This window comes from Eumetopias jubatus, unplaced genomic scaffold (genome assembly GCF_037043125.1).
Source record: "Eumetopias jubatus isolate StellerSeaLion01/CBP00866 unplaced genomic scaffold, mEumJub1_p1.0 scaffold_1, whole genome shotgun sequence".
NCBI lineage: Eukaryota > Metazoa > Chordata > Mammalia > Carnivora > Otariidae > Eumetopias > Eumetopias jubatus.
In genome coordinates, this window is record NW_028274807.1 from 132,460,530 (window position 1) to 132,488,509 (window position 27,980).

A 27,980-nucleotide genomic window follows, 5' to 3' on the forward strand; every position below is an offset into this window, starting at 1 on the left:
AGTTAAAAAACCTACCATGGATTCTCCACCACGTTGTCCTTAGGGAGGTTTAGATTTTCAAGGTTTCCCCTCCAAAACAAGGGAAAGTGCAATTTAAAACAAAATGAGATAAATTAGTAATAACACAAAACACATTAGAATTGTATTCAGTATTCAGTAAGAAATTAGACTTCTTTAGGACAGAGAAAAATTAAAATGCTGAAATGGGAAACCATGGGCAGCTTCTCCATTCGATTTTTAAATAAGAATTTAAAAAATAGAAATGGGTATACTTACTCACCATAGCTCTGTTTCATATTCCAATTCCAGTTCTTGAGTTGCTCTTGGCTTGGATGGTCACCACGTTGGCTTATTCACCTTTCTTACCCAAACACACTACATCTGCTCCCGCCCCCCCTCACCCCTGAATGTGTTCGATCACAGGTAGTTTCCCTTATCAACAAGGATGTATTGACGTTTCCTCTCAAAGTGACAGAGGCTGTTTGTTTTGTCCCTGCTCCAAAGCAGTGCTTACCAATGATCGTAGAGGGGTAAATTTTTGAATGCTTTAATAGACATTTACTACACCAGCTCAGACCTGAAGATTCCTGTATAATTGAGAGAGGAAAGGGAGGGAGGGAGAGAGAGAGAAAGAAAGAGGAGAGAGAGAGAGAGAGAGAGAGGAAATTCTTGTAAATTCAAGAATCCATTAAGATCAACAAAATAGTTTCCCTAATCTATGGATGAGACCAAATTCACAACTATAATTAAGATCACTTTAGTTGCCTCAACAACAGATTAATTCCTCTTTTCAGCTAAAGGGTTGATGTCATGAAAGCAATATTTTACTTGAGAGAAATCACTGAAATCTGTTCGCTTAACAAAGCAATTATTGATAACTTGCAATTGCGTATTGCTGCCCAAATGATCAACTTTTAGCAAAAGCAGTCTCATGTCTCAGTAGTGATGTGTACTTCTATTTCAGAGAAGACTGACAAATAATATTTTGTCATAGAGATATGTCAGAAAACAATAGGCCTTAAACTCTGAGATGCCATATCTGCATACGCCGGAGGAGTGTTACACAAGTACTGAACATATTGTTTGAGTTTTCTGCTTTGGGAGTCCTGACCTTTGGCCTTCACTCCATTTCTCACTTCTAAATAACAGTGATGGATAATGGAACCAGATGTCTTTACCTTGTAGTGTCACAGAAGCAATATCTTCCTTGGGAGACCTTAACATAGAGGGATCTTCCAAGGAGCAGATACATGATCTCATTTTGAAGTGCTCTCAGAATGCAAACATTTTCTTTGCAACCACAGCAGAAAAATATAGACATCCCAGGCAGGCCTTCTTCAGCCTTGAAGTAGCTGTTTTGTTTGCTTTTCGTCAAGGCTTTTTCTTCCCCACACTCAGAAGTAGATGGCAGCAGTTTCTGGTGACATTGGCCCCTAACTTGAGTTCTTGAAAATCTAAAACACTAGTTCTGAAGTATTTCTGCACCAAATCCCCATGGGATAGCTACACTCAAATGACTCACAAGGATAGCTGTACCCTTCAAACCACTTTAAGGCATTTCTTCCTTTAGATTGTGGCAGTATTGAGAGTTCAGGGATTAGGCTCCTTTCCAACAGCCGCGAGAATACCACCTGACATTTACAGAGTGTTGCAGCTTATCAAAGGACACTTAAATGAATTGCAGAAAGAGGCAGGAGAGTATAATGGTCATAAACTTAGGCTCTGGGGTCAAGGTGACATATTTTCAGTAATGTACAGGCTCGGTTTCTTTATCTGTAAAATATTAATAAGAGTACCTAAGTTGCAGCCTTATTATAAAGATTAGGTGTATGTAAATAACTCAGCCGTGTGGCTGCACCCTATTTAGCATGCAGAACTGGGGGCTATTATTGGTACTACCATAATGCAGGTGGCCTTTTCACCATTCATGTTTCATATATTTAGACCTTAAAATAGTCATTATAGATTTATTGCTAATGCACAGAATTAAAAAAAAATCCACATCAGAACTGAAGTCCCTGGTGCCTGCCAAGGGAGCACGAAAGAATAAGACAGGCAGTAGAACCATCCATGACCAAATAAACCATGTTCTCATTAAAAGCTCCTCCAAGATCATGGATTCCAGCTGACATCTTCTAAATCATATCTTCAAACATGGTGAACACGGGCTAAAAACATTGAGGTTATCAATTTTGAACTGGAGTCTAACATTTGTATAGTGCTGACAGAGCACAAGCTAGAGCTGAAACAGATCAACTATGCTTCCTATTTCTGTGCTCCATGCCATCAGGAACACCTTCTTTACGATCGTTTTCGGAGGTGCTAATTCACTAAACAAACAGCACATGTTACCCCAGGCACCAAATCCTTCAGGACGCTCCCAAGTTGCCCATATTCCTTGGGAGAGTTTGGGGGCCACAGAACGCCCAACAACTGTTTCAGAACCTGCCACCTGGCGTGCCAAAGAATTATGCACAAGAAAACCCTGGCGGGAAAATGCAAGATGCTAAACTAAGCATCTTAAAGAATAGATGTGAAAGGACTTAAAAGCTTTAAACTACCCAGCAAAATTCAAATTAGAAATGGATAGGTAGTCACATAAAGGATTTGAATTAGAATACAGAAATAACATGCTGAAGCCTGACATTCTGGTGTAGCAAAGCCATTCACTGATTCTGAAATGGAACACTATTCTGATACACTACATTTTATAGAAGTCCCAAATGCCAAAATTGGAACTTAGACATGTATAAACGAGGGGGAATCCTTTAAATGATAGGCTCTCCTTGAGCATTTAAAAATATGACAGATCTAAAAAATTATATACATGTATCTTTCATAGGAACACATCACATTTGTGGAAAATCTAAGCCAAGTTGCCCAGAGTGAGGGCAGTCAAGGAGAGCAGAGGACCCTCGAGCACTGCGTTCTCCATCTATTTACAGGTTGAAAAGGACAAAGAAGGCAACACCTGGACTGAATGTGCTTTTGCCTTGGTGTCTTTCCAGAACTTTGAACCATTTACTTTTTTGTTTTCTCCCATCCCTGGCCACAAACACTTCCTTTTCTTGTTAGCTTTTCATTGAGAAAACTTGAGAAAGAAATGAGACTTGAAGAGATTGAAGTGTGTTAAGTATGTCCACCCAACGTGTTTAAGAATACTCTGCCATTTTGCAATTTCCATCCTGTCCTTCCTTTATGTCTATTACTATGGTGTTGGGTCTGGTGTTAACATGTTAAAATGTGTGTGTGTTTGTGTGTGTGTGTGTTAGATGGTTCTATTATTGGAGAATAATATTTCTGAGATGGCATCTCAGGTGAGGTCATATTCTTTAAAAAGTTCTGCTAATTATCTTGGTATGTTTTGCCTGAATAGAGAGAAATATGTTTATTCGCCAAGGTTTTCCTGACAAAACTATAACTTTCACTTAAGGTTTGCTTTTCTCTGACTCTTAGACACTTCCTCCTTCCACCTCCATAAACACACACACACACACACACACACACACACATTGTACAATTCTGGAATGTCATTTTTTTTGGATTCTTCTAAATCTTTTAACTCTTCTCTCTCTTTCTTTCTTTCTTTTTAAAAAATTCCTGTTTTTCTTTCTTTTCCCAGGACCTGTATGAACCCCACCCAGAGTGTATCTCTAATCCTCTTGTTTACTGCTCTAGTCATGAAATGTAATTTAATTTATTCAGTAAGCTTGTTTTTTTTCCTTCTGAGAATCTCAAAAAGGAAAAGTCATGAAGATTGCTTCTATTGGTCAGAACTTCCACATGTGTCAAAGCTCTGATCAGGAAAGAGAAAAGAACCAATCTTTCTTTTACATGGGAATTGAATGATTTATACAAATTAGTTTGAAATTTGCGACAGAATCCCTGGAATTTTTCAGGTTTTTTTTTTTTTTTCCTGAAAAGAACTGGTTCTTGAGGACATCATCTGGAACAGAGAGTACATTGTTTTTTTTTTTTTTTTTTTTTTTTTAATAATTATGAAGATGGCCTGAGTAAACCTCTGGTTCTAGAAAATTCCTTTTTAGAGTTACTGTTAATATTGAACAGTGGTTCATGAGTCATGAGGATGAACAAGTTTTGCACAAGTTATTCACATGTGCCTCAGTGAGCAAATTTTATTTCAGAAAGGACATGCCCTATAGGAGTTAAAATTATGGTATGCTGGGAATTCCAAGTCACCCGAATCTGAAAACACTATTGTGATGCAGTACTGCTGCCATCTGCATTTTTGGGGTCTATTTTTTTTTTTTTTTGACAAGGAATCTGAGTCTTCTGGCAAGCAGGATGCCATGTCTTGGTGACTTCCGCCTGAGAGCACATGCACAGCTTCCTGTTTTGGTCTGATGGCTTCCCCTGGGCTTTTATAGATGCAAAATTACTCACACAGAGATGGGTTGCCCAAGCAAAAAAAGTAGGTGTCTTATTTTTGGAAAGCTTTATATCACATTATCGTTGTCGTTTTATTCTACTAACTCTATTTCCTCTTATATTTTACACTAGCACTTAAAATGTCATTTCAGCTGTCTGTGGGAAATACTTTTTTTTTTCTCTCAGGCTTAGTCCTCTTGTTCTCTATTTTCATTCTTCTCTCTTGGTGCTGCTCTAATAATCCTGCTTCATTTGCTTACAATATTAATGACCAGCTAAAAATGTTTTATGGTGTACGTTGTGCATTCATTGGGTCAACCGTTTAAAAATATTTGTGAGCCTTGCCTGTCTCCCCATGTATATATACCCTGGTACAAAGGTGCCTCAAATGTTCATTTTGCTTTCAAGTGGTTTACAGTTTGGGTTGGGAGTTATACTTACAGAAACTGTAGTACAAAATAAAAAATGATCGGCTCCTAGAAAAGGTAACGATGAAGTACTGTGAGGAATTATCTCATGTAACTTTTTGGCCATTGCAGATCTTCCTTTGTGAAATGTCTGTTCAAGTCTTTTGCCCATAATTTCCCATTGGATTTTTTTAAAAAAACTTTGAGTTGGAAGAGTTGTTACTATAGTCTGGGTGTAATGTCTTGTATGTATGTATTTATTCCAGGACTTGGCTTGTTTATTTACTTTCTTAAGGTTTTAATTTTGATGAAGTCCATTGTATGTCTCTCTCTCTCTCTCTCTCTTTATACACACACACACACACACACACACACACACACAAAATATATCTATAGATATGTAGATTTTTTAAGTTAGTGCTTTCTGGGTCCTGTCAAAGAACTTTTTGCCTTCTGTAAAGTCATGAAGATAATATTCCTGCTACTCCTGTGTTTTCTTCAATGTCTAGGTTTACATCATCTATCATAAGGGAAATGTCGTTAGGGAAATGCAAATCAAAGCCAATGAGTTATCACTACACGCTCACCAGAGTGGCTAAAATTAAAAAAACTGACAATACGTGCTTAGTGTTGGCAAGGATGTGTAGTAACTGGAATCATCACATACAGATGGTCCCCAACTTTCGATGGTTCAATTTAATTTTTCGACTTCACGATCAGGCAAAAGCAATATGCATTCAGTAGAAACAGAACTTCAGATTTTGAAATTTGATCTTTTTCCAGTTAGTTGTACATGATAGGATCCTTTCTCGTGCTGCTGGGCAGTGGCAGCCAGCCCGCAGCTTTCAGGCAGCCATGTGGTCACGAGGGCGCACAACCGATATGTTTACAACCATTCCGGTCACATAGGACCATTTTGTTTTTCACTTTCAGTACGGTATTCAATTAATTATATGAGCTATTCAACACTTCCCTATAAAATGGGCTTTGTGTTAGAGAATTTTGCCCAGTTGTAGTCTAATATAAGTGTTCTAGGCACCTTTAAGGTAGGCTAAGCTAAGCTTTGATGTTTGGCAGGGTAGGTATACTAAATGCACTTTCGACTTAGGATATTTTCAACTTACAATGGATTTATCAGGAAGTAACCCCATTGTAAGTAGAGAATATCTGTACTGGTAGTTGGAATATAAAATGATGACATCATTTTGGAAATCAGTATGACATCTTCTCATATAGATAAACATACACCAAACCCATGGGTTAACACTCATGCTTTTAAGTTTTACCCAAAAGAAATGAAGACATATGTCAACAAAAGGACTTGTACAAGAATGTTCATAGCGTCCTTAGGCATAATAGCCCATCATTCATCTGTCAGTAAAAGAGTAGATAAACAAACATTGATTTATTTATACAATGGAATATAACTCAGCCATAAAAAGACATAAAATACTGATATACATGAATAATATGGATTATTCTCAAAATGTTCAGCTTAGGAAGCCTTCCACAAAAGAGTGTCTGCTGTATATTTCACTTAAATGAAATTCTGGAACAGATAAAACCCTTTTGGGATAAAATAAATCAAAGCAGTAGTTACTTTCCAGGGTAGAATGACTGGAACAAGGAAGGAGGAAACTTTCGGGGGTGATGAAAGTGTTCTATGTTTTCATAGAAGTATGAGTTGACACAAACGTGTGAATTTGTCAACACAGTGAATGTGCACTTAGGATTTCTGAATTTCATTGTATATAAATAATACCTCTATAAAAATAGTGACAAAGGCCTGAAGGGCCAAATTGAGCAGCTGATTGGTTAGAAATATGACATTTGGTTTTAAGAATGGTTTCTGTACTCAGAGGGCCCTGGATTCAAATCATAGTTCTGAAAATTAATAACCCTGTAAGTTGGGGTAAGTAATATAACTTCCTTGAACTTCAGTTTTCCATATGCAGAACTGGAATGATTTCCTCTTTCAAGAGACATTGTAAGAATGTTTGTAAAGGGCTAATCACAAGGGCTGACATAATGTGTTAAATTAATGTCACTTGAGTAATTCTCCTTTCTGTCCCTTCATTTTTTTCTTGTTATTATTGAGTGAAGTGTCAGATATGATTGTGAGGTTTTGAGTTACAGTGTTTGGGAAGATGGTAAATTGTTAACAGAGGTACGAACACATTAGCAAGGTCATACCTGAGAGACAATACAATGGGTTCTCTTTTGAACCTAATGAATTTGAGTGGAGATGTTCTGAATGTAGTTGGCAATAATGGGTCTGGAATTTGGGAGAGAAATCAGAAACGGAGCTTTGGATTTGAGCTGTGATGAACTGGTAAGCCAAATCTCCGGGGGTCAGGGAAAGCACTGATATGCGGTATTTGCTGATTTCCATGCTGTGAATATTTCCAGCAAGGCCAGTTTCAAGTTACTAAACCAGTTTGCAGAATTCCTGAGTATTTACCAATGAGCTTTCTCCAGCTGGTGCCTGCCGGCTCTAGTATTCTAGTAGATCTGAGTCATTTGCTGAAACAGAACAAGGGAGAGATACAAATCTTTTCTCATCTTGTACCAGGTCCTCTTGCCTTCAGAATAACAATATGTTTGAGTTCTTTTGCTGTGAGTCCCCATTTCTGAATGTGTCTCAGCAGCTCACATCTTTTTCTGTTGTAGAATGGAAATACCTTATCATCTTACGTCCACTGCTTTTAAAGAGCGCCTCCACAGCACAGTGGTTTACCTACTCTCCTGTTGACATGATACAGTTTCTTTATCCTTTTTTAATACAGAGGCTGTTCTTTCTAGGGATATCCAGCAGATGGGTGAACCTGGGGAGGGTTCAAGCACAGCCTCATCCTGTAGAGGGGCGACTCTTCACTGTCTCAGGCAGCTTCCGCTGCTGGGCTCCTGCCTCACTTAAGATTATAGTTCCTTTCTCCCTTGCTGGAGAAGAAAGGAACACTTTCCAAACTGAGTTCTTCATCTCTACCTCCCATCCCATCCCCCACCCAGTGCATAAGTCTGTGTTCGCCTGAACTGCGGGTGTAGACAGGGTTCAAGTCTCTTTCCATGGGCTGTTGGAATGCTGACAAACCATGGGATGAGGCTAAGCTCGTATTTACTATAATTGAACTGTCTGTAGCAATAAGGACACTTTGTCAAAAGCGCATGGGGACTAATTCTTAACCCACAGACCAGTTAAGATGCTCTGTTAAATGTACATTTCCAGAAATTTTTTGTCCTAAAAATAAGTATTTTTGCACAAATGTTTCTTTTCAACATTATTTATTACAGAAAACTAAATTAAAACAACCCATACGCCCACATTTCCGTAGTAAGATATGACATACCCATTTAAAATAACCTTATGTACTTCTTAAATTTATTTATGAAAAGTTTTTTATTCACACTATACACTGATCTATTTACCATTTTAGTCTGTTAAAAATGTGGAAAGAGAAATCACTGGAAATAAGTTTCTCAAACTATTAACAGTGGTTTTTTTTTCTTGTGATCAGATTATGGGTGGTTTCCTTCTTCTTCACTATGTACTTAGGAGCTTTTCTAAATTTTCTGCACAACAAGCAAAAAATGTCTTTAACAAATTCTTAGGACTCCAGAGATTGCCCTTGTATTCCAATAACTTTGGTTTATCCACTCTAATTTTTTTTAAAGTTAAAGGTCCATTTGAAGTAAGCAGTCAAAATATTTCTAAAACACATAAGACACATGTTTTGTGTCATAAAGTTGAGGGTCCTTCAGTCATGCATTGTAGTAGCATTACCTCTCTGGTTATTTCCTTCTACACTTCAAGAAAGGAGGGTAGTTACAAAAATAGGGGCCTAAGCTTTCTTCACTGCAAAGTCATTTTGATTTCTAGGTAATTCAAATCTTCAAACCTTCAAAAATATGTATTACTATATTCTTGAGTTGTATTTTTCCAAAAGCAATTTTACTATGAAAAATTTCAAGCATACAGAAAAGTTGAAAGACTATTATAGTGACTACTCAAAAATCCAGCAGCTGGATTCGTAATTAACATTTTAATATATTTGCTTTATCACATATCTATTTGTCCATCCATCAGTCCATCTTATTTTTTGATACATATCATAGTAGGGAGAAGACATAAAGCCATTTCACTTTTAAATACTACATCATGCATATCTTTAGCTAGAATTCAATATCTTTTACATTTCTTGTCTTTCAGGGTAAAGTTTATATGCAATGGAATATATAAATCTTAAATGATCATTTGCCAAGTTTTGGCAAATACATATACCTATGTCACGCAAACTCCCAGGAAGTCCTCCCATGCTCCTTCCCAGTAATCCAGGCACTGACCCTCCCAGACCTGACCATTGTTCTGACTTGATTCTACCAAATAATTCTTTTTCCAAGTCTAGAACTTCATATGAATGGAACCCTGCCCCATGTAGTCTTTTGTGTCTGGTTACTTTCCCTCATCATGTTTTTGAGATTCATCTATGTTGTGTTTCTTGTACAAGACTTTTGTGGACACCTGTTTTTATTTCTTTTGGGTAAACACCTACGGGTAGAGTTGCTGAATTATAAAGTAGGTGTATATTTAGTTTTATAAGAAACTGCTCAACCTTTTTCTAAAGAGGTTGTACCCTTGTACATTCCCACCTATAATTTATGAGTCCCATTTGCTCCATATTCTTGGCAACATTTGGCATTATCTGTATTGTCAGTCTTTTTACTTTTAGTTTAAAAATTTTAGTCATTCTCATGGGTATATAGTAGGTCAGTTGTATTTTTAAACGTGTAAATATTTGCTTGGTTTCTTTGTTGCTCAAGTGGGAAAAAGGCTATAGCTGAGTTTTAGTCCGAGAGACCTGGCCTCACTGAGTCTACAGAACATTGAATTTGCACAGCTCCAGCATTTTGTAAGAATTGATTTATCTCCCATGGGGAACTCTCTTTTCTCAACATTTGAGAGGTATTTACTATAGGCTCCCTTTATAATTATCCCCAACATGATTGTTGGCCCCTCCTCCTAAGTCCTTCTCTTCTGCTTCTTCTATGTCCCATTCTCCTTGGACCACATGGAGTGGTTACAGAGTTGCTTCATAGATTCCCAGTGTCTCTGTCAGGTAACTTGTCACATGCTTCCTTAAGATATAGGCATTTGTGTCCATCTCATGTCTCATGTCTCTTCTCTCTTCTTAATCTATAGACACTTTGAAGAAAAGACAACATTTAATTTACCTTTGCATCATCCCCTGCACACAGTAGGTGCTCACTGGACATTTATTGAATGCGTGATTGAATGGGAGGTGATGCAGTAGTTTTGAGCACAGATCTGGGGGCCAGACTCCACTGCCTATCAGCTCTGTGATGTCATACCTTCCCTGAGCCTCAGTTTCCATTAAAAAAATGAGGATAATAAGAATACCTACCTTACTGAACCAAAGTGGGGATTAATGAGATAATTTTTTAAAAGATTTATTTATTTATTTTAGAGAGAGAGAGAGAGATAGAGAGCATGAGCGGGAAATGCGGAGGAAAAGAAAGAAAGAATCCCAAGCAGACTTCACGCCAAACTACTGTGCCACCCAGGCACCTCCTAGGTAGTCTTTTAAAAGTGCCTAGAAGAATGCTTAAAGCAAAGTAAATATATACAAATAAAATTAACCCAACTCTTCCTTGCCTCTTATATACAAGATCATAAAAAAAGCTGACTTTCTAAATCTATATCTATCCTGTGATATGAAAAATTTCCTTAAAAAAACAAAACAAAACAAAACCCAACCCAACAACAAACAATTGCAAGCGTTTAACCCAATGCTACTTCTCCAAGTACTCTAGCCATGTTATTCAGAATTCAGTGAACAGTCATTTTACCTGTAGTGATTCTATAACCTTTGATCATATGACTTTCACCCTCCAAAGTTTTAGACTAAGCATATTGGTAGCATTTTTTTTTTTTTTTTAAATCTTGTCTTTCTTCAAGTGCCTTGATCAGATCTGCAATATTGGAGATGTAAACTTTATTCTCCTGTCTCCTTTAAATAGAAGGATAATTAAATCCTTAATGGTCCCAAATATTATTTAACTTGTCTTACATTCAATTGCTTTATATGAGAAAGGGATGTGTCTTTAACAATAAGGTGAACAGGAATTATTAATAGTCTTTACGGTCAATAGACCTACCTGTTCTGAAAAGTCATGTCATACAATCTTGAAAGAAGACTTAGGGATTTTCTACTGGAAGAATTTGAAAAAAGAGACCTGGAAGGGTCCTGAGAGCAGCTTTCTAAAGAGGAAAAGGCCAAATGATATCCCTGGATCTGTTAAGTCCCAGTGATAGTATGATTCTCTTTTTCTTGACGGGGCTGGATTCCATAAGGAAACGTTTTGTTTTCTGGAGTCAGAATGCAAGTGTTTGTCTCCATACAATGTGGAGAAAACATGCCCATGAAATCCAAGGAGAGCATTGACCACTGTGGCCTGTTAACATGTTTCTCTGCGTCTCTTCGGATGAAAGATTTCAAATCTCATCATCAATGTGGTGAGAAGTATTGAATTGGAAAACACTAATACTGTCTTTCCAGATCGATTCGTCCTCGGTTGGTCACCTCAGAGCAAGAGAGGAGATATTAATGGTCACCTTGGCTGTTTTCCTGTGACCTCCAACATGCCTCACATTTTAAATTGAATCCAGATTAGGGCGTCTGGGAACAGGGAGTGGAAACCCACAGGGTGCAGAGTAGAGTAAAGGCTAGATGTGTCCACTTGGTATTAAAAGAATGCTTTGCAAGCAAAAAAAAAAAAAAAGGCAACGGTGTTTAGTAAAAATGAGCGTCGTTTTCCCCTGCTCCAGCATCTGCTTGCTTTCACAATGGCCGCAGTGTTTTCTTTACCTGGTAGGTGGCCTCTCCACGTATCCATGAAGCACTGCGTGAAAATGTGCCTCCTTATGTCGGAGGGAAATTTGCTTGCACTTCTTTCCCTGCTCTTCTGTGCCTCCCTTTGTTCTAATCATACATGTGAGGAGAAAAGCCAGTGATAGCAGCAACCATTTTCTTCTCCAGCCACGTTTTTGGAGTTAATAATTCAAACGAATCTTTTACAAACTCTCATTTTATTCTTAGAAATGGCCTTATTGCTAACAGTCTGCTCTCCAGTTGTACTTTATCAAGCAGCAGATCTGTTGTAAAATGTGATGACTGGATTTCATCTGTTTTGCCACCCCCTAAGAATTCATTGCCCACAGTGCTTCGACTGCTGTTCTAAGAGACGTTTTAATTTTTGTGGTACATTGATTGATAACTGGGCTCCCTGGTAGCATGGCTTCCTTGAATAGGACCGCTGTTTTCTAGGTCTCAGATCCCCTGAAGACGCTACATAACTCCCTGTATGAAACAAATCTTCCACACCCTAATAGTAATATCCCCAATCCCCAAGTGAGCAGATAACGCATGCAAGTGCCTTTGGTATCTTCATGCCTGCAGGTGACACAGATATGGGAAGGGAAGGTCCCTCAGGTCTTAGGTATGACGGAATCAGAGACACAGAAAGACAAACAAACCAGATGGGAAGACGGGCCACAATTCTGAAAAGTTGTCTAAATTGGTCTCTATCGAGTAATAAAATCACAGGTACTTCTTCACTCCTTGACTAATTTTCTGTTGCTTTCAGGTGAACTGTGTAGAATCCCTGCTAGGTACCTTCAAATTAAAAAATAATAATAACAACGAAGAAAGGGGGAATAAAAGAGTTTGCAGAAAGGAGAATGGTAAAAATCAGGAAAACAAAAGGCAGGGGGAGCAGGCAAAAGGATTTGAATCACCAAGCTGTGGGACCCATGTTGTCATCGATTTATGAAAACCTCATTTTTAGACCAAACTTCACATAATTCTCTTTGATATATCAAGGCCAAGAGACTTCATGTTTGCATATACCTCGAAGAAGGGGACCATGATATAGGTCCTAATAAAATCAACGCTACTGAAGAGTGAATTTGCTAAGTCCACTGCATGGAAGAAAGCTGGGGGTTTGGTAAAACTTGAGCAGGTAATCTTACACAAAACAAGTTCTTAGGAGCCTACCATGCCTAACAATTCGGGTGAAATCCATTTCTTTCCGATTAAGGGCATCCAGTGACTAATACATATGGGAGTAATGTTAAAGTTGGAAGGTCACAAGTTTATAGTCCAACACCTTACATTGCTTTGATGATCAGGCATGGTCCTCCTGTGGTCACTCTCATACCCATTCCCAGAGCAACTCTTACTGCCCCTATCTTCTTTTTTATCGGAGTGAGATGGGTTAGATAAAACTGTCTCCTGAATTTTTGGCACTCTTTCTTCATTCCACCAATATCCGTTGAGCACCCACTGTGCTTCTGGCACCAGAAGTTGGGGATTCAGTAGTTTTCTGAATAAAACAGAAAAAAACTTCTGCCTTCATGGATCTTGTATTTTAGTGAATGAGAAAGGGAGTAAACAAAATATGTAAGCAAACTAAATGACATAATTGATAGTGATAAGGGCTAATAATAAATAAAAGAGGGAAAGAAGGGAAGTTTTAGATAGAGTCAGTGAGGGTAGCAGCCTCACTGAAAAGGTGATTTTAAGTAAAGACCTGAAGAAAGCGAAAGAACTAACCATGTAGGTATCTGAAGATTGAGTAATCTAGGCAGACAAAAAAGCAAGTGCAAAAGCCATGGGGCTGGGGCATGCCTGGCATTTTTGTGGGGAAAAGCAAAGCAAAGAGGCTGGGATTACTAGAGTGGAATAAATGAGGTGGGGGGAGTTATAGGAGATGACATCACAGAGGTAATGAAAATCAGACCATGTAGGACTTTGTAAATCATAGAAAGGACATTGGCTTTTGCTTTGAGTCCCATGGGAAGCCATTAAAGGGCTTTGTGCAGATGACCGAGATGATCCTTTTAATAGGATCGCTCTGGATGTTAATGTTGACAAAGAATAGGTGGAAGAGGGGCAAGGGCATATGGAGAGAGATCAGTTAGGAGGCTACTGAAATTATCCAGACAGAACTGGATCAGAGTGGTGGTAGTGGGGGTGGTAAGCAGGATACACTTTGAAAGTGGAGACAATAGGATTTGATAATGGCTTTCAGAATAAGAGTAGAGCGGGCATGCCACCAGGATATTGATCTGAATAACTGGTAGAAGGAGATTCAGTTAAGATGGGGAGAACTGGAGAAGGAGGGTGAGTGTGTGTGTGTGTGTGTGTGTGTGTGTGTGTGTGTGTAAAGACCTGATTTGGGGCATACTAAGAGAGATCTCTCTATTAGATATCCAAGTGGAGTTATCAAACAAGCATGTGGACATGTGAGTCTGAAGTTGAAAGAGAGAGGCCAAAGTTAGAGATAGAAATTTGAGGATCATCAGCATATACGTGATATGTAAAGATCTCATGAGACTGGATGAGATCATTTAAGTCACTTCTCTGAAAAGGGGTTTGTGGATTGAACCTTGTGCTTCAGAGAGATAAGGAGAAATCAACCAATGAAACTGAGAAGGAATGGTTAAAACAAGTACGATATTCTGGGAAGCCAAGTGAAGAATATGTTTCAAGGCAGAAATAGTGATCAATTGTGTCAACTGTTCTTGAAAGTTCTAATAAAATGGGAATCATCGATAAGATTAGCCGTTGCATTCAACAATATAGTGTTCATCAGTGACTTTGAGAAGAACTCAATTCTGTCAGGCTCAAGGTCTAAATAATCCAATACATCTCATCAACCTCTATGGATTAAGTAAGAAAATAGGTTCAGATATAAACAACTTGTTCAAAAGCAGGCTGGAGTAAGAGAACAAGATATTGAAGAAGAAAGTTCTAAATTCTTTGCCCGCAACATCCTATAAATAAAAGTATGAAAATGATGTGATATTTAAAACAAACAAATAAGCAAACAAACAAGCAAATAGAACATCATCCAGGTAGGATTACCATAAGTAATAGGCTTCAATAGAAACCATGACAACGGGAGAAAGAGTCCTTGTAGAAACTCTGTGTGTGTGCCCATGCGCATGTGTGTGCTGTTTTCTCAGTGTATTTGCCATGCTGTGGCCTTGGCAAGAACAAGAGCTAGAGCTAGGGAAAAATAAATAAGTGATTCCTTCTCTTTTGGAAAAAAACAAAACTAGTCTAATGTAAGTGGTTAAAAATCCTCTCTATAGTTATCAATTTAAATGTAAAAATTCAATAAAAAATGGGTGGGGTTGCAGTTGTGGGGCGGTGGGGATTTGGTAGAAAGTGTACTTAGGCTGCAGAATTGGGGGTGGGGGATGGGATGAGCTTGGCCAAAACAAGAGCACATCCCTTCAACTTTTAGAGAGCCTCAAACTCAGTGTGATTGGAATAAGAATTGGGAAAAGGGAAAGAAATGGAAGGGAGGGATCAGATTAATTTTAAAATTGGAAAAGACCTTTGCCCCATGAAACGCAGGAAGAACAAATGCATACGGAAAATAATGAGGATACTGTTTTACAGATTTGGAATTGCAGTTTTTGGCAGTCTCAACTAACCAAAATACAGTTTTTTAAAAGAAAGCTGCCGCAAAGCTCATGTAGTGTAGGATAGACCTGGTACTGCCTCGCAGGGCAGAGGGGAACATTAAACATAACTGATTCCTACTGGTTATCTGGGTGCCCCTTAAATTAGGGCCAGCGGATTTATTGACTAACTGCTGACAAATTCAAGAGTTGGGAGCAATGGGGATAATAGAAGCGAAGATGAGAGATGATCCATGAGAGAAACAAGTTACTTACTTTAAGTCTTTCAAATAACCCCCTCAGGAGTGCTGAGATACATTAAACCCCCATGCCTGGTGGTCTTTAGAGCCAAAGCCTCTGCATCTGGGCTTTTAAGCCAGCCTAACCTAGTCCCACGCCTCATGTGCAATGACTCCAGGGACTGGCTGGTGGCTTGAGTGCTCTTCGCTGTTCTTGCCCTGAATCTGTCTCTGGGAGACCACTAGCTCTTCTCTTCCCACTCCAGCTCCAGAGTCTGTTTGTGCCTCTCTCTTAGGGAGTTGGGTCTATGTCTCTTTTTCCGGGGTGACTCTCGTAAGAGGCCTGGTTCCAACTTCTCAAGACCCTGTCTCTGGCCCTAGCTCTCTTGCAAGGGAGGGGAGGACATTAGACACGTTGAGACCACATTTTCTTAAGGCAGAGCATAATTAAGTCCACAGACTGGGAAGTTTTCTTCCTTGTAGGCTCAGGAGTACAGAAACAAAATGAAGGATGGCAAAGCAATTTCTAAAGAATGAATAATTGCGAATTATTTTGGAAATGCACATGCCACCTGCTTAAAACCCCCTTTACTTCTGGTAATCCACTAAATGATTCACTATGCACCACAGTTTGTCTATAGTGTGATGAGTTAAAGAAGTTGCCCTGTTTGGAAATTTTTTCCTATTTGGGAACATTTGTCCACCTGAGCTGAAAATCACTACTATCTTCCTTGAACTGAGGTATTCGAACAATTTGCACTATAAAGAAGTGAGAATGATAATTAAATTGGTAATTGTCTTAGGTCAGGATCCCAGAAGCAGATCCTGAGATGAGGATTTGTGTACAGGTGATTTATTTAAGGAAGTGTTCCCAGGACAAACCAGTGAGGGAGTGGGGTCCTCAGGACAGGAAAAGGGAAGAAGTCAAGCAACATGTCTGTTTCAGGCCAAGCCCCTTAAGGGGGCGGCTTCAGCCTGATCCTGCAAAGGGAGCCCTGCAGTGGAAGTTGAGTTGTCTACCACAAGGCAACAGGGAGGAGGCTGGGCTTTTATAGTCTTGCATCATCAGTCACTGCTGAGACCAACCCCAGGGCCATGTACACTCCCAGGGACTTCTGCTCCAACAGCCCTAGGCTAATCCTCTAAAGGAGAGTGCTGTGCAGGAGGCCATTGGAAGTAAAAGGCACCAGTTCAGGAAGGAATGCACAGAAATGGTCAAAGGAATTCCAGAGGGTCTGGGTGGGGCACTGCAGTGCTGCCACATCATAAACGTTTACGGAGCCTTTGCAAGTGCCAGGAAGCTTTCTTTTCATGTAGTGTATCATTTAGTTCTTACAATATCCCTATGAATTATCTCTATTTTACATACCAAGGGACTGAGGTGTTAAGTAACTTGTAAGAATGTTCCATAAGGGTAAGTGACAGAGCCAAGACTCAAATCCTGTTCTATCTAAAGACCATGTCCACAGTTACTTTTCTTTCCTCTTATATTCCTTTCTGGTCACTTATTATATTCCTTATTACTCCCCTCTTTTCTCTCCTCCTATCATATCCCAATATTCCCTTTGGTTATATATTCCTTGACAAAAGTGTGGGGTTCATTTCCGAAAGGGATGGGAAAATCTGGGACAGGGTAAATAGAAAAAAGAAGATAAAAATAGTTTGTAATCAAGAAATATAAGAAATGAGTGGAGAGAATTCTATGTCCAGAAGAAGGGAGGGAATCTAATAATGACCTTCAAGTTCATGAAGGGTTTTAACCCAGAACAGACTGACCAGCTGTGCTCACATTACTACAGAGTAGAATAGAAAAGAAATCTCCTTGCTTTTGTAGTTCATTGCTATTGAGCACTAGAGTGAAATCCTATAAACTCAAACTGGAAAGAAAAGAAAAAGAGAAGAAAAGCAAAGAAAGGTAGAAAGATGTGAGCACAGCCTGCCACGCCGTGCAAATGTATGAGATGTTACCTTGAACGCAGCTGCTTCACACCTGCAACCTTCCACAGACAGGGAACTGTGAATTTAAACAAACAAACAAACAAACAAACAAACAAACAAACAAAAGCAGTAAACTTCATCAGAGCCCAGGATGCTTGGGAACCTGATGGTCCTCCAGAAACTATCATATTGTTTGTGCCAGGGGAAAGATACGTATTGATCTGGTCTGGTAGTTTGCTTCCCAATGAAAACACTTTTTTTTTTTTCACTTTTGTGGTTCCTTGTCTCCTAAAGAAAAAATCTCAAATGCTGTTCCATATATGTAAAAGAGCATTTTATGGAGAAATACAGAGAAATAACATTTGTAACACTACAGTATGGCATAGAGCCAATGACTTGGACAGCTTATCTTGTGAAGTGTTATGTATCTTTCACTAATCTGTTGTTTTGTTCTCTGTCCATCCACTGCTGGATCCCGGGGGCGGGGATTTTCTGTGTAAGATGTCCATTTAGATTTCTTAAATATTTCAAAAATTATATACTCAATGATGCATCTGTGTGGTATGTCCTGCAGCCAGACTGAACTATCTCACTATTTTATAATAGAGTACGTACTGAAAATTCGTTTAGTAATGAATTTATCTTTGAATATATCATAAGAACATATTCAAAAGATATATCCTATATCAATATATCATATTCATATCTTATGAATATCTTTCCCATAGAAAGTCTGACGTGAATGGTGGATGGACTTATGATTTGGGGTTACCATTGTAATCCCACCAAATGTACCTGTGAAGGTACTATTTTTCAGCTACACTGTGGACTTACTTGATACTTCTGAGCTAGTGCAGAAACTTGGTCACCATTCAGATCATTATTTCTCTGGAAAAGTGAATCCCAGTTTTGGATTTGCGACCCCAGGAATATCTCCATCCTAATATACCTCTCAGTGGAGGTTTGAAAGGGGATTTTCTACACACTGGGTGAGGCCAATAAGGCCTTGTTGTTCCTTGAAATCCATGGCTGCTTTTGCTGCAGCCAGAGTGGTGATTTGTTCTCTATAAAAGAGAATCCCCTACCTTCCATTTTAATAGCAGCCATTCAGAGGACTGAAGAATTTGTACAAGAGTAACAATTATTACCCTGAGCCCTTAGTATGTATCAGACACTATGTCATTCACTGTATGTATATTATCTTATGCAGCCTTTATAATAACTATAAAATAACTATAATTACTATCACCATTTTACAGAAGAGGAAACTGACTTGAAAGAGTCAAGTTGCCTGAGGTTCTAAAAATAATAAATGATGAAATCTGATGGAATCAGAGCTCTAGACTGCCTAACTTTAAAGCCTAATCATTTCATGGATATTGTGGTGTATGTTTGTTGGTTGCATCCCTGATATTCATTCTCCTTTCCCATTATTTTCTTTTGGAAAATTTATCCGTCACTACCTGTCCCCCATACTGTACCACATCATACCATAGCCATTTAGATTATGTGGAATTGAACTCACCACCTGCTTACGAGTGAGCCCAGACTGACTTAAACCAACCACTATATTTTATTCCTCTTCACCATTCCTCCTGCCTTATTGTCCGGTTCAAAGATGAGTAGGCAACTCAGTCAGACCAGTGAAATAGAATGAGAGTTTTGCTAGTCTTCTGGGAATGAGAAGCTCCCATCTTTAACTGTGTTCTAGAAGGATATGAAAATCTGAAACGATGGTAGCATTTTCTTATCCGTAGGAGAGAGCATGGTTCTACTGGGGTAACCACTATGTTGTCTGAGTGTGAAGCCACTGGGGCAGAAGACATAGGTCAGAGAGAGAGGGGATTCAGGTTCATACTGGCAATGATCCAACTCCTGGATCAAGCCTGACCTGAAGTAAATGCTGCTTCTGGACTTAACTGCAAACTTATTTGCTCAAACTGACATTTGTAGTTTGAGTGACTCTATAGGTTTTGTGGTACTTTCACCACAAAATTTGTGACACAGGCATTGCCCAGGAAATGTACCTTCATTAAGAACGCTTACATCTTCCAAACCTCTGGTATGATGAAACTGACTTCCAGAGTCACATTCCTGAGACTATTCAGCAACCTAATTAATGAAATTAAATTACAGTCAGGATATTCTTGCTAAGTGAGAAAAGATGTCCACTTAAAATTTACGAAGATTTTGAACAATACAGAATGAAAACAAAGAAAGTGTTGGTTAATGATCTTAAGTTAGGAAAAAACTTAATTAAATGATGCTATTCTCTGATTCTTCTAGTTAATCAGAGTTTTAATTTCATAGGAATAATAAAATCTGGGATCTGGACTTGTGTTTGAGAAGCAAAATTTTCAAATTATTTACATACATTCCATTTAAAACTGTATGTACACGTTGGTTTCTCATCTGAGACAATATATTAATATATCTTAAGCAAAGTATGTTTTCCTGTATCTTGATAATTGCTCATTTTGCAAAAATTATCATTGGTCCCTTCCCTTCCATGTGGTAAGAATACATAACTATAGTTCTCAAGGTGCTATATGGATCACACATAAAACCAAGTGCTTATCATCATACTCTAAATTAAGAAACTGAGAGACTCTATGAGGGAAAAAAACAAACAGCACAGAGAAAACAGGAAGGTGGACAAGAAGTTGAGGCTCATTTTAAAGGTCATTTCACTGGAAAACAAAGTTTAAGCTTAAGGCCCTTACTTGCAGGGTCCCCCTTCTAAGGCTGTGGGACAGACTCTGGTGATGTGTTCTTATAGCTGTTGGCGTTTCCAAAATTTTCAAAACCAGATGTTTTAATTGCAATTGATTAAGACAATTGTCTTTTCTCCCCTCTAATCTGTGCTGGCCCATTATATTCTACTTGGGCTTGATAGCATTGGAGTAAATACAGAAATTTGGGGGACCTGGCTAAGGGAAAGTTCTATTGGGGCTGCAGTTCAAGAGGGATGTATTTATGTGTGTCACAAACACTTCCATATTTAGCATCGCAAGCCATCCCAGTATAGGATCGCCTTTCAGGAATAAACCATTCAGTTAACTGTGCCAACTCACCAGCCAGTGAATCAAGAACCTTCAGGTCAGAGGTTTTATCCTGATGTGAATGGGTGCTAAGATGTCCAGCACTGGAAGTATCTACATAGTGAGGAGAAACTCAGGTTTCTGTGGAAATTCTTCCAATTATCAGAAATGTAAAATTGCCAGAGGAGGATTCAGTTCTTATTGATATGAGGTCAAATGGGAAGTTTGCTTTGGTCAAGACTATAATACATAATGCTGCCTATATAATTACTAATGCTATATGCATGTCAATAAAGGAAAGACTGAATTATCTTTTTATTTTCTTATAGGCAATATTATAAAATTGTCATGAGAGAAATGAACAAAGATTTTGTGCAAAAAAATGTTAAGAAATTTATTTAGTGGTGAATTAGTAAATATAAATATCATTTTAATAAATTTTGTGTAATTTGTGGTATTTGTCAGCTTTTCAAAATTAGAAAGATTTTCTGGTTTCTTATTCTGTATTAATATTCAATTCTGAGCCTAATTTAATATTTTATATTATGTTTTTCTTTTCTTAAATTAATGTCCTCAACTAAACATTCTTTAGGCCCCAAACACTTGGATCTGATCTTGAACTATTCAAGCTTTAGGTAAAAAAAGAATTAGTTCAGGGTGCCTGGGTGGCTCAGTGGGTTAAGTGTCCAAGTCTTAATTTTGGCTCAGGTCATAATCTCAGGGTCATGAGATCGAGACCCACATCAAGCTCAGCACTGAGTGTGGAGACCGCTTAAGATTGTCTCTCTCCTGCTGCCCCTCCGCCCACTCTCGCCCTTTGCCCAACATAGATAAACAAATAAAAAAGAATTAGTTCAACCTCTAGATGAATCCTGTTATCTCCTAAGGTTACAGTCTGATGACTATTTGTGGGGTCACCATAGCTATCTTCTCAAGTCTTCATTAAAGGGCTTCTGAATTCCCAGGGCACCTGGGTGGCTCAGTCAGTTAAGTGTCTGCATTCAGCTCAGGTCATGATCCCAGGGTCCTGGGATCGAGCCCCACATCGGGCTCCCCACTCAGCAGGGAGTCTGCTTCTCCCTGTCTCCCTCTCTGCCCACGCCCCAACCCTGGGCTCTCTTTCTTGCACTCTGTCTCTCAAATAAATAAATAAAATCTTCAAAAAAAAAGGGCTTCTGAATTCCCATATAAAAGGAAAGATTAAGTTTACTTATTTCATGTTTAAATTTTTAAAATCAGCTTTGTTGAGGAACAATTGTTATAGAATAAGTAGTGCATATTTACAGTGTACAATCTGGTGAGTTTTGACATATGGTTGCACACATGAAGCTGTCAACATAATCAAGATAATGGAAATGCCCATCACATCAAAAGTTTCCTCAAACTCCTTTGTAGTCTCCTCCTCCTGACTCTGCTCAAGGTCTTCCAGTGGTTCGCCTTCCCCAACCGACCACTCATCTGTTTTCTGTCCCCATAGGTTAGTTTGCATTTTGGGGAAATTTTTGTGAATAGAGCTGAACAGTATGTACCTTTGGTAGGGGTGATAGGATTTGGCTTCTTTCACTCAGCATAATTATTTTGAGATTCACCCATTGGTTGCTTGTATCAATCGTTCATTCATTTTCATTGCTGGGTAGTATTCCAATTGTATTGTTTGTTTATCCATTTTTCTGTGCTGAACATTTGTGCTGTTTCCAGTTTTGGGCTAGTACAGGCAAATGTACTGTGAAAGTTTGTGTGCAAGTCTTTGTCTTAGTAAACACTTTAATTTTCTTGGGTAAATATCTGGAAGTGGATGGCCTGGATTATATTTACGTCTGTTTCACTTTTTAAGAAAACTATCAAATGGTTTTCCATAGGAGTTGAACTATTTTACATTCATTCCCAACAGTAGTGTTGAGTGTTCCAGTTGGTCTGAATCTTTGGTAACACCAGATATGGTCAATCTTTTTTTTAAAATAATTTTAGCCATTCTAATAGGTCTGTTACCTTATTGTTGTTTTAATTTAATACTGTTGATCTTTTATGTGTTTATGTGCCATTTATATCTTCTTTGGTGAAGTGTCTTTTCAAATCATTTCCCCACTATTTGTTTTATTATTGAGTTTTAAGACTTTTTTTTTAAGTGTGTATTTTGCAGATAAGTTCTTAATCAGATATGTGATTTGCAAATATATTTTCTAAGTCTGTAGCTTGTCTTTTCATTTTGGTAACAGTCTATTTCAAAAAGCAGAAGATTTTAATTTTGACGATGTTCAATTTGTCAATATTTCTTTTACAGATTGTGCTTTTGGCGTCATAGCTAAGAAAACCTTATCTAATCCAAAGCCAAAAAAGTTTGCTCCTGGAGGTTTTATAGGTTTAAATTTTACATTTAGGTCTATGATCCATGCTTAGTTAATTTTATGTTATGAAAAATGGATCATACATATATACATAGATATGTGTACATATCCATGATATATATATATAAAATTGGATATATATATATATTCAATTATTCCAGCACCATTTGTTGAACAGACTAATCTTTCTACTCAATTGCTTTTGAAACCTCGTCAAAATCATTTATCTGTATATAGTGTGGGTCTGTATCTGGACTCTATTCTGTTCTTTTCCTCTATTTGTCTATTTTTATACCAATACCAAACTATTTTAAATATTGTAGCTTCATAATAAGTGTTAATTCTCTAAATTTGTTCATCTTTTCCCGCATTGTTTTGGCTATTCTAGGTCCTTTGAATTCTTTTATTAATTTCAGAATGAGTCAATTTCTTATAAGAAAGCCTGTTGGGATTTTAATTGGAATTGTTTTAAATTTGTGGATCACTTTGGAGAAAATGGATTTCTTAACATTATTGAGTCTTCAGTGAATGCGTATCTCTCTCCACTTAGTTAGACCTTCTTTAATTATTCTCAGTAATGTTTTATAGTTTTCAGTGCACACATCTTTCTTTTGTCAGATTTATCCCTAATTATTTTATATTTTTTGATGGCATTATTTTCTAAATTTCAATTTCTGATTGTTATGGCTGATATTTAAAAATACAATTGATTTTTATATATTGATATTTTTTTCCTGAAACATTTCCTAAACTCAACAGTTCTAGTTGTTTTTTATAGATTCCAGTGGAGTTTATACATAAACAGTTATGTTCTTTGTGAATAAAGACAGTTTTATTTCCCCTTTCCAATCTGGATGCATTTTATTTATTTTTCTTGCTTTATTGCACTGACTAGAAATTCCAATACAATACTGAAGAGAAGTGGTGCTTTGTTTCTAATCTTATTAAAGCTATATTTGAAGTTTTTTAGCTGTATTTTTGTAGATGCCCTTCATAAAATTGAGGAAGTTCCCTTCTTTTCCTAGTTTTCTGAGAGTTTTTATCAGGAATATATGTTGAAATTTATCAGATGCTTTCTTCTGAATATTGAGATGGCCATATAATTTTTCTTTCTCTTGTTTGTTTTGTTATTATGAAATACATTGATAATTTTCTATTGTTAAACCAACCTCGCATAACCTGCCATACTTGGTCATGATATATTATCTTTTTATATAATGTTGGATTTAATTTGCTCAAATTCTGGCAAGAAATTTTTAACCTGTGATCATGAGGAGTATTGGTCTGCAGTATTTTCTCTTGTAATATCTCCATCTGTTTTTGATATCAGGGCACTTCAGTCTTCATAGAATGAGTTGGGGAGTATTTCTCCTTTTCAATTATGTGAAAGTATTTGTGTAGAATTGATATTACTTCTTCCTTAAACCTTTGATAGAACTATCCAATGAAGCCATGTAGGCCTTGGAATTTCTTTGTGGAAAGTTTTTAAATTACAAATTAAATTTCTTTAATAAATGGAGGGCTATTTATGTTACCTAGTTTTTTCTTAAGTGAACTTTGGTGGTCTGTATCTTTCAAAGAATTTGTCAATTACCATTCAGTTGTAGAGTTTATTGGTATAAAGTTGTCTTTAATATTCCCTTTGTATTTTGATATTTGTAAAGTCTGTAGTGATATCACCTCTCTCGTTTCTGATATCAACCATTTATATTTTCTCTTTTCCTGATTAGTCTAGAAATCTATCAATTTTGCTCATCTTCTCAAAGAAATTTATGAATTCTTTCAGCTTTCATATGTTTGAAAAAAGCTTTATTTTGTTTTTATCTTTGAAAGACCTTTACAAAAGGTATAGAATTCTAGAATGACAGATATTTTTCTTTTCAATACTCTGCTCTGTTTTTTTTCTCTTCTATTGTTTGCAACAAAATCTACTGTTATTCTTTCCTTTGTTCCTCTGTACATATCTTTTTCTCTGATTGCTTTTAAGGTTTTCTGTTTATCACTGGTTTTGTTCTATTTGGTTATGCTGTGCCTTGGTATCATTTTCTTTGTTTCTTTAGCTTCTTGGATATGTGTGTTTATAGTTTTTAGCGAATTTGGAAAATTTTAAAAAATATTTTATTTATTTATTTGACAGAGAGAAAGAGAAAGAGAAAGAGCACACAAGCAGGGAGAGCAACAGGCAAAGGGAGAGTGAGAAGCAGGTTCCCTGCAGAGCTGGGAGCCCGATATGGGACTTGATCCCAGGACTCTGGGATCATGACCTGAGCCGAAGGCAGACACTTAACCGACTGAGCCCCCTAGGCACCCACAAATTTGGAAATTTTTCATCCATAATTTCTTCAAAATTTTTTACCCCATTCCCATTATGACTCCAATTATTCATATACTAGACTTCTTGAGGCTGTCCCACACTTCATCAATACTCCATCCAATTTTTAAAAGTTCTCTCTTTATGTTTGATTTTGGATTGTTTCTATTACTATACCTTCAAATTCACTAATCTTTTCTTCTGCAATCTCTAATCTACTGTTAATTCTAGAAAGTGTATTTTTCATCTCACACATTGTAATTTTCATCACTAGAAGTTTGACATCAATCTTTCTTATACTTCCATGTTTTTGCTTAACTTTTAGAACATATGGAATACAGTTATAATAGCCATTTTAATGTCCTTCTTTGCTAACTCTAACATCTGTGGTTAATTCTTAATCAGATTCCATTGATTGATTTATATCCTCATTATGGATCATATTTTCCTGTTTGTTTGTGTATCTGGAAACTTTTTCTCTTTGAAAGAAAAAAGTATTTTGAAAATGTCATCTCATTCTTTCCTGGCTTGAAAAGTTTGTTGTTTCTGTTGAGAAATCTGCCTATAATTTTATGGGGATTGCACATAACTTCTCTCTTTTCTCTTGCTGCTCTTAAAGTTCTTTCTTTGTCTTTAACTTCGGACAATTTAATTATAGCATGCCTCAGTGTAGCCCTAGTTAGTTTCAACCTATTAGGGATCCTTTGGGTCTCATGGATCTGGATGTCCATAATATTCTCCAGAATCAGGATGTTTTCAACCATTAGTACTTTAAATATACTTTCTGTCCTCTTCTCTTTCTCTTCTCATTCTGGAATTTTCATAATGCAAATATTGTTTCTTTTCATTGCATCCTATAATTTCTGTAGGCTTTCTTCACTCTTTTTCATCTTTTTTTTGGTGTGTGTGCTCCTCTATTTGGGTAATTTTTAATGGCTTATCCTCCAGGTCTCTGATTCTTTCTTCTGCATGGTTGACTCTACTTTTGAAACTCTGTTGAACTCTTTAGTTCAGCTATTGTATTTTTCAACTCCAGGATTTCTGTTTTGTTTTTTTTTATTTCTTTGATGGTTGCTATTTCCTGGTCAAACTTCTCATTTTGTTCATGCATTGTTTTCCTAAGTTCATTTAGTTGTCTGTGTTTCCTTGTAGGTCATTAAACTTCCTTAAGAGATTATTCTGAATTCCTTGATTGACATTTCATAAATCTCCATTTTTGTAGAATCAGTTATTGGAGCATTACTAGTTTCCTTTGGTGGTGTTTCCTTTACATGATTTTTAGTGATCTTTAATTCCTTATGTTGGTATTTGCACATTTATGTAATTGGGCTCCTCTTCCAGACCTTACAGGTTTGTTCTGGCAGAGACAGTTTTTTACCAGTCAGCTCAGTTTGGGTTTCTGGGTGTGTTTGCTGGTAATGTCCTTGGGCAGATGGGGCCTACTATTATGGTCTAATTTTGGGTGAGGCTACTGTTCGAGCTCTGAGGTAGAAGATGGGAGGATGTGCCACTGGCTGAGAACGGTTGGGTAGGACTTTGGCTTTGTTCCTTATTCAGGTGAGTCTGGATGATGAGCTCTGCAGTTGTCTGAGGTTACTAGATGGTTAGGACTTGGTACTATATTTAGTAGTAGTCAGGACTTACTAGATGGTTAGGACTTGGTACGATATTTAGTAGTAGTCAGGACTATGACTTAGCTTTTTTTGCCCTGGTACGGCGACAGGACAGGACCCAGGGCCTGTATGGCTCATTGTTTGGAATCCAAATAAGGTTACAGTGTACACTGAATTCTCTGGTTAGGTGAGGCTCCTGGCTTGCTCTGCAGGCAGGGGAAGCAATGGGCTGTACTCTCTGTTCAAGTGCCACCATATGTAAGGCTGTTGAATTGGCTATGCAGCTTTCTATGTGCTTTGGTTAGATTCTCTGGCTGGACAGGCTGAAGGCTATATTAGTAATGAGCAGGGCTACGAATTAAGTTTCCTGCCTGGGCACAGCAGGAGAAGCATCTCTAAAATCAATAAAGCATTTTATGTCTTAACTGACCTGCACCCAAGTTTCCTGGCTGGAGAGGGCCACTGGCTTTGTTCTGTAAACTATCAGCTTGCCTGCCCTCTTCTAGGCTCAAGTGTTGCTGGGTCAGCACAGCCTCTCGGAGATGTTGCCAACTCTTCCGTTCAGATAAGGCTGAAAGACACTATCCACAGTCAGTGAGGCTATGTCTTAGCCCCTTTGCCTAGATCGTAAGAGGACAGGCCACCTGGGTTTCTCTCAGTTTCCCAAACAGTCTCTCTAGTTGGAAGGGGCTAGAGCTACCCTCAGCCTTGGCTATGAATTAATCCCTCTGCCAATGAGTAACACAGGACCACTCTATGCCCAGTACTGGCTTTGCTCTGTGAGTGATCAGCTCTTACCATCCATCTTTTGGCTGAAGCTCCACTGGGTTTCATTGCTTCCAGGAGTTATCACCAGCCCTTCTGGTCAGATAGGCCTGGATGACACTCTCCATAGCTGGTGGAGCTGTGACTCAGCACCTTGTCTGAGTGTGGGCCAACCAGGCTCTACAACAGGAAAAACTTCCCATTTGAGGATGTGAATCAGGCAGATCTACACTCAGCCAAGTTCCTTGGTCAGAGTGTACCCCTGATTTCATTCAGCAGATGAGCAAAGCTACTGGTTGGGATTACTATTTGGGCACTGTAGGTATGAACTCTGTCTGCCAAGTTCCATGTGCTAGCTGTGGCAAGCCCCTTCCCACCTTCTCCATCACAGTCAGATTCCCAGAGATTAAGCCCCACAGATTTTCTTGCAATCTCCCTGATGC

At 38.0% G+C, this 27,980-nt stretch overlaps 1 protein-coding gene across 12 annotated transcripts in view; it reads left to right on the plus strand.

Annotated features, from left to right (window-relative positions):
- Window positions 1-27,980, plus strand: part of LOC114205552 (uncharacterized) — a 126,486-nt gene that overhangs the window by 50,110 nt on the left and 48,396 nt on the right. Inside the window, exon 1 of one of the 12 annotated variants that reach the window (XM_088026371.1) lies at window positions 4,354-4,432. The exons of the other annotated variants lie outside the window; for them this stretch is intronic. The gene's annotated coding sequence lies outside the window, so the exon portion shown is untranslated. Of the gene's footprint in view, window positions 1-4,353; window positions 4,433-27,980 lie in introns of those variants that run through there. 12 annotated transcript variants of the gene reach the window in all.